Raw genomic sequence first — 12,040 nt, 5'->3', positions numbered from 1 at the left:
TCTAAATTAATCATTACATGACGGATTATAGAAGATTCTTAAAAATTAGCGCGCAAAATGTTAATTTTTATAATAATATAAAATTATATATATATATATATATATATACATATATTTATATATATATATATTATAAATTTATTAAAAAAGAATGTCTATTAAAACAGAAATGCAAAAGATTCACATGTATGTGCATTTGCATTGGATAAACAAATTGTGCAAACAAAATGTCCCCGAATAAGCAATTTTATTTCACAACGAATTGACTAGTAAGCAGTAATTTTCGAACTACGCTAATGCATAGCATGGCAATAGTATTACCAGACCTAAATAGATGTATACTAGAGAGATAGAGAGCTATCTGATACACTTCGAATTATCCCGTGCAAATGATGTGACGAATGTAATAGACTGCTTCGGAGTTGATGAATTTCTATCAGGTATCCTTGCCCGGCATACCGCAGAAACTTCTCGTAATTTCTATATATATTTCGAGCGAAGCGACCGCTAAATTTCAAAGTTAATCACACGAAATTGCTTGAGGACTCTTAATGAGCACAGGAAATTCTACACAGTTCTGTAAACTACTCTCAAACACACGTATCATGATAGTTAACCATTCTGCTCATATTATTAAATTGACAATATATAATTTGAAAAAAAGTTACATACGCCCATAAAAATAAATAGCTCTTTAAAGGCAACGTGACAAAATACAATACTTATGTGCAATACGTTTGGAAAAATATACTCAGGATTACTTCGGAGAATATGGGTTCCCAATCAAAAGTGCTCTATTCTGACTCCTCTATACACCCCTTAAGTTTATTAATAACAATTAAAGTAATTTAAATCGACCGTAACTGGCAATATATAACGTCTTTACGATATGAACATAGAAAAACTGTGAGCCAACTTGGTTTGTCGGATTCACACAGCACTTTTTCGGATCAAATCAAGACATTATTAATTTCGACCATGGGTTTTGGTCAGTTGATGTAATTTCTAAATTAAATAGTTTAAATTTTTATTGCGAAAAAATATTATTTATTAATAACCTTTTAAATCACACTCTGTATATTATTACAATTCATTTTATTTAATATGTCAAAATTCGTACAATTTCCAAAATGTTACTTTACATTTAAGCATTGGGATAGAATTGTTTTACAGTAAATTTAACTAACTGAAATTGACACTGTTTTGTTTTGTACATTTGTCTACAGTGTTAATGTTTCTTCAACTGAGCAAAAAGCTCGCCAATTCACAGGAAAATTTCAGGTCAACGCAAAATGGTAAAGAAACACGGTTAGAGACAATAGAATTTTAAATCGTGTAAATTTTAATTGTTATCAAACTATCAAAAATTGTGGTAACTCAATTGTCACTAACTCCAATACTTTTGTAAATATGATAAAAAAACAATTTAGACTTTGTCGTACACCTTGTAACAAATTTCCAATATTTATTCTAAAATAAGTTACTTTTATGAATGCCAAATTAAATTTTTAATTCCTAATCGCATTGCAATTGACCAAAATAATTTACATCAAAATAATTTACATGGATTTAGACCAGAAAAGAGCGACGTCGCCAATTTTAAAACTAAAATATGGTCGTCACATCACTATTCTGAGTTGTACACGTGGAGCCTTTTTGAATTTATAAATGAAACGAAACATTTGCCTTACAAATATTTGACGCAGAAGCAGCGCATAAATCGAATTATACACTGTCTCTCTCTCTACCACAGCTTGTTCTGCTGAGTATCGTAAATGCTATTGGCTCGATACAATCCGATTATGGACTTGTTAGCATAATGATATTACCGCTATAAAACTATGTGCACTTATTTAATAACAATGTAGGAAACTTTGCTCGTAAATAACGTAGTTGTTATCTTTTATTACAAGCGTAAAATTTATGTAAGCGGTAAACTAGCTAAAATACATCTTTCATGTTGCCAAGTCCGCATTTTTCTAGAACTGCTTGTTTTCTTTCTATTATATATTTTACAGCAAAGAATTTAACATTTCTTCTCTTTTCGCGAGATATTGTCATATCAAAATTCATAGTCGTTTTTCTCATGTACGATATGTCTTTCTGTGTGTATTATACACGATAAAAGAATGTTGATTTATAGAAGAACATAAATGTGTCTTGATTAACAGACTTAACTATAGCGAAGATTTAGGAATGCGAAAGATCAAAAGCAGAACAATATATATTCGTTATTTAAATCAAATAAAAGTTGATCAAAGAGTATTGATATTGAATAGTTGAGGTAATCTAAATCAAGATTACCTCAGCTTTAAATTATTAACTTTTACTCGCACTGAGAATGCAAAAATATATCCTTTGCCCGAGTTTAATTCCTACATTATAAAAAATATTGGAAAATACGGCTAATACTCATATTCAACTCATATAAAATCGCAATTTCTGTCGCACGTACAATAATTATATAAAAATATATAAGTTTTTTTCAACTGCTAAAAACACTAGAACCCGAATTATTTCTCATAGTGTTTTTCTTATATACATATAGCTCATGCAGATAAATCCTGATGCATCGGCGAAATTTATCGGAGCTGTAACACGCGTAAATATCCGCGGCTTAAACTCGTCGCGAAATATTTGGATTTCGTCGGATCCGTCGCACCGTTGGACGTGTGGTATCAAGCGGCGTGGCGCGCAACAGTGACGTTTCATCCATTATCGATAACCATCGGCACGTTAGCAGCGCTAACAAAAATGGGAGTGTTACGTATAGTGTCGCGTGCACGGGCGAGCTTTATCAAATGCTGAATAGCGGAAGAAAACCGAACGACAACGGCAACGACTCATTTCTCGCCTGCCGCGATCCATTATTGTCGCCCGACTTGTCACTTTATCGGGGCCCTATGTTTAATTCTCATTCCGCCGCTCCTGCGCCGTTCCGCAGACTTTGTCGTTATAACGGCGGAGAATGTGATGCGTATTTTTCTACCATATCCGTCGTAGTGATGTATCGTCCGGCTCGTCTATACCCTGTAACGATGTCGTTTGTTTCTTCCCAGACGTATGTTCCCGTTGCGATATTTTTAACACAAATAAGAAAACGAAATTGAAAAACTTTGACGTATCGCGACGTCAACGGCAATATCTTTACCCGCTTTACCGAGTTCTGACGCGGTATACCTGAGACATATATTTGATACGACTAAACAAAATTGTTTGTTTACATAATTTTAAACATTTATGTAGAGAATCGGAATTACGTATCATTATTATAGGATTTTATTTATGGAAATTGTTTAGTAAAGAAAATATCTGTTTCGATATTATACACAGTTTTACTAAAATATGTAAAAATTAAGCTAATTCAAGTCTGAAAATAATTATGTTAGACTATCAAGATAATTATGCAAAACATTCAAATAATCAGTTTGAGTGTTCCATATAATTATTTAGAGAGATAGTCTAACATAATTATTTTCAGATATGTATCTCTAGGTACTTTTTTTAGATACTTCAATAAAACCGTTCTTTCCATATACGGCTAAAAAATAAATGATTATATCACGAAACAGTGTAATGCAGCTCAATTAGCGACTCGTCGTTTAAATTATTTTACCGGAAATGCACTCTATATTTTAACGGTTCATATTTTCAGTTCTTTTCAGACTTTGTGCAATTTCGTAACGAAATCTATTGTTGAAAAATCGACCAATCAATCATCGATCGGCTGCATTCTATGGTACGCAAACCCAATCATACTATCAGTCGTGCATCAATCGACCCCATTTTATCTGTAGCGAGAACTGATTGAAATGAACTAAAAGCTCGTTTTTTCGTTGCCTAGAAACGGAGAGAAAATTAAATATTACAGTGCAAACGACACGCCGTTTCACGCGCTGAGAGGAATGTTATTAGTTTCAATTACAAGAAGATTGTTGAAAAAGAATATATATGTATTTTTCTTTGTTACACGTAATAATATTATTACTTGACGTTCATTCATACATTACTTATTATCTTTACGCACATTTGCCGTTTTTACATCGATGCAGTTTATTTGCTCAAGAACTGCAGTTTAATTTTAGAATCTGTGCAAGCTTAATGTATACGTGTGTGTGAAAGACTTGTTTCTTGTTTTGTGATTTTGTTTGTGCAGAATAGAATGAGTTTCCCTTTACACTGGAAAATTCATACATTTCGAAAGATGTTTATAATCCACTTTGCCAAATCAATTAAAATAGCAAAACATGTTTAATACGATCGAAGAAGCTCAACACTTATTTTGCCAATTATTAATTAGTAATTAATTATTATTAAATTATTAATTTTACAAATTGAGCAATTTCTAAGATAATTGAGAATCAGAAGTTTGACTGTGTTGTAATTTTCGTAAAAAAATAATTAACTATTTTGATCTCACAAAATAATTAACTTTAAAATTAAAATAAGAGAGATGGTATTCTGATTTAAACTTAATATTGTAATTCTAATTGAGTACCGAGTGATATTACTAAACAGAAATTGAAACGCATCGTTGAATAATGTACTAATAATTTAAGCATTAATTAAATGTATAGCTTTATTAATAAATTCAATCTGTAATTTTAAACACAATGCTTGATCGCATAACTACGCATTATACGTAGAAATATCATATTAGCTAAACATAATACACAGACACACACAAAAAGCGATTCAATAATTTGTAATTATTGAAGATCGGATGTGTTTTTACAACTAGTTAGATAACATTATTATAATTTTTTTAATTATATTTTATTCTAATGTCGAATTTTACATTATTTTTTTGTAAAAATCAAAACAAAGAACGTCTAAAATAAAAATCTTAATTATTGTTTTTATGGAAAAAAATATTTAATCAATTCTGTCAATTAAACAAAATTGATTGCTAATTTTATACGTGAAGTGAAAGTAGAACGTCAGAACGACACCTTGGCGATGCTTGAATTCCCCATAAGCCCGATAAATCGAGAACGTTTCCAGGCTCTGGAGAGAACGCGGCTCATCCCGGCTTCTCATAAATTCCCAACATTCACGGTACGACATTTACGTGGGCGCAAGTCTGCTCGAAGTTTTGCTTCGCGGTTATGCGCCTCGCAACGTATATGCGAAATTTTCCCTTAGATGCATTATGCTGTCTTCGTGATATGACCGTTCGAATCTGATAATATAACAGTTTTTCTTACAAAAAAAATATAGATAGGTATTAAGAGAATATAAAGATATTTAACGCAAACTAATCTTAATTTGTTTTACATGTCGAAAAACTATTCTAATTTGCATTTAAAAATTATGTAAATTATCATCACATTTTATAGATTTTATATTATGCGATTTTTCATGTGCTGCATATGTCATATCTCATATTACAAAAACAGCTTGCAGATTATTTAATTTTCTGAAATACAAAACGTTTTAACTTTTTAATTCTTTATAATCGTGGAAATAAAAAGAATCCTTTGGGAGAGCTCATTTTTTAAATCTTTTTTGTGATAGGTCTCATATACTGTCGTATCGAATGATATTTACTTGATGTCATGTGCTCGCAGCTTACGACCACCCGACCACCGTGTCGATGTGAACAAAAGAACGGATATAAATCTGTAAAATCAATACCATTCGTGCCCCACTGTCGATACTAATTGTGTGTTACGCGGTGTACAACGCATCCTCTTGTGGGTGGCTATAAATTAAATCTGATAATACACAACACCACAGTGAATTAGCGAAGATTACAGTGGCCATCGGTTGTTTGTTTATGAGTATCACGATCTCGGACTATTTTTTATTTCGAACACGTATGCTATCGCGCCGTTCTGCTGATGATGGTTTGTTACCGGCGTAATGAAAACACCATCTGGTGCCATTTTGTGTGTTGCCAAAAATAACGACCCGAAGCTATTGCAGCAGGTAAGGTTCAACCAATGTGGTTGAAGTTAAAGTTACGCACGTAACAAGTTACAACAGATATACTCGTAATAGGGGTATGTAATTGTGTCGACGTATTTCAATACGGAATTGCAAGTGAAAACTTCCACTTTATTATTCCTTCCAATATTTATTCGCCAGGCACTGAAAAACGTTTGCACATTTACCTCTGTAAAAGCGTGGTCATTAAAACCAAACGTATTTCCTGCATTTCCACTTATTGTTAGCTGTTTGCTCAGAGCGACATCCATTCAGAAGGACTGGTTGAGAAAAATATACAAACAGCGACAAACACAAAAACTCAATAATCACTTTATAAACTTTCACAAAAAAAAACAATATTATTTTTGCACTTTATAATTTTTCTTTGTAATTTTGTATTATACTTAATAGAAAGTGCAGGGAAATAATTCAGATATCATTCGGCTCAAAACATCACAGTCATAAAATTAATTAAATAAACACGAAAAAAAGATTAGCTACTGTAGCAAATTTAGTGACACCTAACATTTTTTTGCAGCGAGAGCTATATTTTTTGCAGCGAGAGCTATACTTTTAACAGTGAGAGCTATAATTTAGCAATAGTAGTAAAACCTTTTGCTCTCGCTGCAAAAAAATGTTAACTGTCCCTATTTTACAACTAAATTCTCTATTAGTAGCTAATCTTTTTATGTATTTAATTAATTAAAACTGCTTCATCAACGTTTCAGTTATAGCATTAGCATAACATAGAAGAATGATAGCAATATATTTGTTTCTAAACTAAGTTTATTTTGTATATCACAAATGTCTTTGTTTTAAGTTAATAATGTTAGAATTACTGTTTTTAATCACATATATGCTAATAAGCGTTTTCGTCGTCTAAACTATTCTGACTTTCTTTCTAACGAGTCAATATAATCAAGTATTTTGCATGGCATTTGAATATTTTGCGAATATTATGATACTCAAAGTTCTTCGTTTACGATAATAGTAAAAAAGTTTTGTTTTGCATACTAATACTACGAGAACGCATAGTTTTCACATGTGCACCTGTATTTTCTTTCTTAACGATCATATATTTCACCGATTTTATGGTAAAAAATACAGTTTTAAATGTACAAAAATCTAAATGTAGGACAAAATAAGCTTTAGTAAACTTTTATAAAATTCAAACTTTTTGTAACATAAACAAAATTTTCAATGTGTTCAATTATAACTATATCAAGGTTTTAGTTTTGCCATGGTTTTACGTCCTCAACATATGTTATATAATAATTGGAAAACAATTTTTTACTAGACCAGACACCACAGACGCTTCGCGCGCGCTATTTAGCTTTAACATTATGCTATTACTATTACACTATTAACTCCTTGATACACACAACTGTCAAAATATACGATGGCAGCTGCAAATGAAGTAAGCGCAGCGAGAGAACCAATCGGCATCGCGGAAAAGCGACAACAATAAACTTCGATAGATTCGAGTATCGACTTTACATCTCTTTTTTAGATATGGATGGATGGATGGATCATTAAAATTCAATAAAATATTTTCATGTTCATTACATACTCGATCTCGGAATTATTACGATGTCCAAATAAGAGTGGAAATATCTGTCGTTAAAATTAAATAGAGTTTTGAATAAATGTTCCTGAGTAGTTTTGTAAAAGTTAGATGAATTAATCTTTTAAGAGGGTAGCATTTCAAATAAATGAAGAATAGAGAACTCTGCATTTCAGCTGATAAATTCAATTCGCAAAAGATTCACGAGGCGAAATTTCAATTACGTTTCATACTTAATTAAACTTTCGATCGTGAAACGTTAAAATCTATGGAAAGTTTCGTGCAAGAGAAAAGAAATGCCATTCATCATCTTCTCAACGCGAGAGCCATTCGAAATTGACAAGACCACGTGTAATATATAGTACGTTTACGCAGCCATTAAAAAAGTTTAAGATTTATAGGCTGCCTCGGTAATTAATAGGCGTCGCGATTCAATACGTGTGACCTGGTATCTTGAATAACACCTTTCCGATACACGAACGTGACGGCAACGTATCACCGGCAATGTATCACATGTGCATTTGGATAGTTTGGAATTCTTGCTGATTTTAAACCGAAACGATATTTCTTTATGAAAATTTCTCTCCGTGTTGCCCACCCTCGCTTTATCGCCTCCTTCTTTACTCATCAGAGAACAGACCCTTATCTTCGTACTAAGTACGCTCGGTAAAATACAGAAAACTTGTAACGCCGCCTCATTTATTGTTCCTAACTTTGTCCTGGAATGTATAATTTATGCCTTTCCCGTCGAGAATTCCATGAATAAATACGATCCCCTTCGGATCTTAAAACTATGTTAACAATCAGACTTATTAACGGTCATTATTATTTGTGCACAGAAATGTGTTGACGTTTGGAACTAAAATTAATGGATTAAAACTCTGTGAAATTAAGACGAGAGTTTTTATTTCAATAATTTTTGTTCTACAAATGTAACTCGAACAATTATGTATGATACAATCGTACAGAAAATAAATTTCCAGCAAAAAATATTCTGATTTTATGTATATATTTTAAATATACAAACCAAATATCACATATGAATTGCAATTAATTAATATTTACTGTTGAATTTTAAGAACACTTTTTCATATATTCAAGGCAATCGAGTTGGTCAACATTAATCTCGGAAAATTATAGCTACAATTTAATTACAGCCATCATCGATATAACATTTTGCGGTAAAAACTTATTTTCATCCATCATTTATAATGTTCATAATGCACTAATAACAAAAGAAGAGAATTCTGTGCGTTGATATACGCATGTATGTTTAGGCAATAAATGTATGCGTTCATGCAATCAATCATACTTTTGCGGATTTCTGTTGAAAATGCCTTAATGAAATCTTTTGTGGAAATCGCTGTTGGAGAGAGTAGGTTTACTTGCATATGTACACATGCCTATCACTGATCTTATCTTCGTAATGCACTTTCCGTGCTCGTTAATCATTGCGTTTTATTATAAGCATACATATAAAGACATTTTGTTCATTTATTAGACGTTGCAGTTATTACATTCTTCTAAAATATGAATGGAAAAAGTTTTGATATCTTGCAAAAAAAATTACTTTTAGCTCCTAAATAATTTACAAAATACATGCGGTAAAAAAATTAAACTTTTATAAAAATTACAAGTAAAATATAAACAAAATCTATATTTTATTAGATATATTGATAAAAAGTCTTCATACGCACGCGAATTATTGACCAATAAATATATTTAGAGACGTGTTAATATAATATATCACAGCTTATCAATTTATTGGATCTTATCGCAGCACACGAAGCTTTTAGATATATGCGAGAAAGTGGTGCATGCATATTTAGTCAAGTTAGGCTGGACCACCTGTTACGTTGTTCCTTCGTACAGTATTTATAAGCTTCTTTTCCCAATATATGCTAACATATTAACCGAAGGGTCTAAATTCATCATCATCTGTCACTTTTTGGCATCTTACATTAAATTCAAATGCGTCGACTTGTTTTGTATATCTTTTCAGTTATTTTGTATTGTCTATGATATATTGAGATAAATAATGCCATGTGTATGTAGTTTTCATGTGCACGAAAAAGGTAAATTTATCATCATTTATATCTCCATTCTATATTTCAATTGTAGTATATCTAGAATAGAAGCTTTCTTTATATCAAGTATAAATGTAATCTATGATCTATATGTACATATGTTGTTATGATAGAAGCTAAAAAAAACTTAATGCTTTTATAGAATACATTACTAATGATTCTAATACAATACAATACATAAAATATCGGTGATATAGAAATAGTAAACAAATAGTTTCATAGAATCGTCAAATTAAATATTTTCATCGATACATATTAAAATATGTTGCTTGGAATTTTTCAAAACAGTACAAAGTATTAAATTTTTAATAAGGTATTCTCGGGAACATAAGACTTTATGTGCAGAGAGAACATTATAGTTTATTAACATTCCCTCAAATAAAAAAGTAAAAGGGCGACCTGTTTCCTACAGCATGTGAAAAAATTACGTACCAATTTGCAAAAGCGTAAATGTCACTGACAGATATAAATGACCGCGAGCGTCTGGAGAGAAACAGAACGTACGGCGGAAATATCTTATGAAATCCTGAAGATTTTCAGTTTCAAAAGAGGCTCCCGTAACAAACGGGATTCATAAAGACCTGAGATATTGGCCTTTACTTCTTTCATAGCTGCTCCACGAGGGCTGCTGGGTGGAAAACAGGAAGGGCTGAAAGGAAAACTTTAAATCGACCTGATGGGGCTAATCAGAAATGCAACGATCGACTTCGAGCGAGAAGCAAAACGTACGCTGTCAGGTATGTTATTAATTACATAAAACCGCCGAAGTACCTCGTTACAGAGTTTAATTACATGACGTGAACGCAATGCACGTGACAGCCCGCTAAAACGACGTTTAATCGGAAATATTAATGATGTGTACCAATACCAGACGAAGAACGATGAATATGCATGTACGTACCAGGCATGTATAGCCATGGCCTGACGTTGATAATGCCTCCGTGTGATCCGCAGGGATTTATGCACGTCGATGAAAACTCCGGAAGACGGATAAAAAGCATCCGCTGACGTGTGTACATATTTTTTTCCTTGACTTCACAAAATTATGTTGGATAACAGCGCGCGCGAGAATAATCGCGATGGTCTCAGGAGCGCAGCATGCATAGATAATTAAACGCTGCTAATGCCCAAGCCAACAGTGAGTTATAAATAAAACTTACGCGTCGGTGAGCAAAAAAGAGAACACCGCGTAGTTGCAAGAAAATAAACGGGAGAACAACGTCCGAGATGCAGCGGATAAAATCTCTGCCAGTGATTCACATTTCTGTTATGCTTTCTCTATTTTTCCTTTCTCTCTCTCTCTCTCTCTCTCTCTCTCTCTCTCTCTCTCTCTCTCTCTCTCTCTCTCTCTCTCTCTCTCTCTCTCTCTCTCTCTCTCTCTCTCTCTCTCTCTCTCTCTCTCTCTCTTCCGATTCGTCCATTTTTCGTTTTATTCGCTTCCCTCCATTTGCCCATCGTTTTGCTTTACCTCTTTCCGCTTCTGCCCGTTGTTTCTATTTCTTATCGAAGCGGTAGATCCTACGTGGAATCGTCTACGAGAATCCTTCTAAATCTTTAAGACCCTTCGGAAACTTGGACGTCTTAACGATGTCGATGCTGCACCGACGAACGGAGAGCAGCCAATGTAACCAAACAAAGACCGTAAGATCAATAGATTCGCTTCGTGTTCTTATCGAGTCTTGCTAATTTCTAGAGCGGACCGTAGTTAGTCGTAGACTAACCGTCATCAGCTTCAAGCGAACTTTTTACGAGAGAGACGAACGGGTAATGCGTCGCGCACGGAGCGCTTTGTCAGAAGTACGTAGCTTTTATGGATCATTTACTCGAATGACCGAGCGGTACGTGCTTTACTGCGTTTTTACTCTTCTTATATTTTGTTATTTTTGCTTTACGGCGTAGACAACCGACGCAGACATGTTCCCCATTGTCTCGCTGACTTTATGTCATAGCCTATAAAAGCTTTAATTGGCAATTCGCAGACTGCTCGAAATGGCAAATGCGATCGTTTCCGTGTATCGAGTTACGAAGGCATAAAAGGTAATCTAATCTTTCGTAGATTCTTTCGTGAATTTTTTCATTTTAACACCTTTCGTATACCATTTTTTTCTTTTATTTACAATATTTTATAATAAAAATATGATCACACGAGCAATATCTCGCTTGGATGTTATTTCGATATAAATGCATATAAGAAATCTATTGGTGTCGATTTAATCTAAAACTACTTAATGCATAATTATTACAAACAATAGTGCTTTTCCTGCATAGAGATTGTATCCAAAATTTACTTAAAATATATTAAATAAGCATTATTAAAATATATTAAATAAGCATTATTTAATATATTTACTTTTTCCAAGATAGTTATATCACAGTGATAAAAGAGTCATTGCATACGGAAGTGTAATATTCTGACCTTAACGGAACAGTATCAATCTATTTAATATTCAGGAAATAT

General features: G+C 32.8%; 2 protein-coding genes and 1 long non-coding RNA gene across 4 annotated transcripts in view; 1 reads left to right on the top strand and 2 right to left on the bottom strand.

Moving 5' to 3' along the window:
• The window catches only part of LOC139769304 (A-type potassium channel modulatory protein KCNIP1), a 340,210-nt gene that overhangs the window by 73,624 nt on the left and 254,546 nt on the right, over nt 1-12,040 (bottom strand). The gene's annotated exons all lie outside the window — the stretch shown is intronic.
• LOC139769309 (uncharacterized) overlaps nt 1-12,040 on the bottom strand; it is a 54,519-nt gene that overhangs the window by 36,986 nt on the left and 5,493 nt on the right. The gene's annotated exons all lie outside the window — the stretch shown is intronic.
• The window catches only part of LOC139769302 (uncharacterized), a 132,998-nt gene that overhangs the window by 120,404 nt on the left and 554 nt on the right, over nt 1-12,040 (top strand). The window lies entirely within an intron of this gene.

The sequence above is a fragment of the Temnothorax nylanderi genome, unplaced genomic scaffold (assembly GCF_030848795.1).
Source record: "Temnothorax nylanderi isolate EJ_2023f unplaced genomic scaffold, tnyl_v1.0 TNYL_tig0021_pilon, whole genome shotgun sequence".
NCBI lineage: Eukaryota > Metazoa > Arthropoda > Insecta > Hymenoptera > Formicidae > Temnothorax > Temnothorax nylanderi.
This window is presented reverse-complemented; position numbering and strand designations above follow the sequence as displayed.